This window comes from Mytilus edulis, chromosome 4 (assembly GCF_963676685.1).
Source record: "Mytilus edulis chromosome 4, xbMytEdul2.2, whole genome shotgun sequence".
Classification (NCBI taxonomy): Eukaryota; Metazoa; Mollusca; class Bivalvia; order Mytilida; family Mytilidae; genus Mytilus; species Mytilus edulis.
Window position 1 is genome coordinate 84,746,581 of NC_092347.1, and position 977 is coordinate 84,747,557.

Below are 977 nucleotides of genomic sequence, written 5' to 3' on the forward strand. Positions count from 1 at the left end.
TAAGTGATCAGTATGTCTATCAGGCCATCATTGGATGGATGTTAAATCAGCTTTCAACGACATGTAAAGTGTACTGAGATCTAGGGGGTATAGTTCTCTTTCTTACAAACAGAATATTACAAACAGCATAATTTTTATGCCCCACCTACGATAGTAGAGGGGCATTATGTTTTCTGGTCTGTACGTCCGTTCGTCCGTCCGTTCGTCCGTCTGTTCGTTCGTCCGTCTGTCCCGCTTCAGGTTAAAGTTTTTGGTCAAGGTAGTTTATGATGAAGCTGAAGTCCAATCAACTTGAAACTTAGTACATATGTTCCTTATGATATGATCTTTCTAATTTTAAAGACAAATTAAACTTTTGACCCCAATTTCACGGTCCACTGAACATAGAAAATGAAAGTGCGAGTTTCAGGTTAAAGTTTTTGGTCAAGGTAGTTTTTGATGAAGTTGAAGTCCAATCAACTTGAAACTTAGTACAAATGTTCCCTATGATATGATCTTTCTAATTTTAATGCCTAATTATATTTTTTACCCATTTTCACGGTCCATTGAACATGGAAAATAATAGTGCGAGTGGGGCATCCGTGTACTTTGGACACATTCTTGTTTATTCTGTATTTTGATTACCATTTCATACAAAGAAGATCAACTCATGCAAAGATGCATACTTGCCAAAATTGAAAAACTGCAAAAGAAGTCAATTTCATTTTAAGCATGCTTTTATTATGCCCCACCTACGATAGTAGAGGGGCATTATGTTTTCTGGTCGGTACGTCCATCTGTGCGTCCGTACTTCCGTTCGTCCCGCTTCAGGTTAAAGTTTTTGGTCAAGGTAGTTTTTGATGAAGTTGAAGACCAATCAACTTTAAACTTAGTACACATGTTCCTTATGATATGATCTTTCTAATTTTAATGCCAAATAAGAGTTTTGACTCCAATTTCACGGTCCACTGAACATAGAAAATGATAGTGTGAGTGGG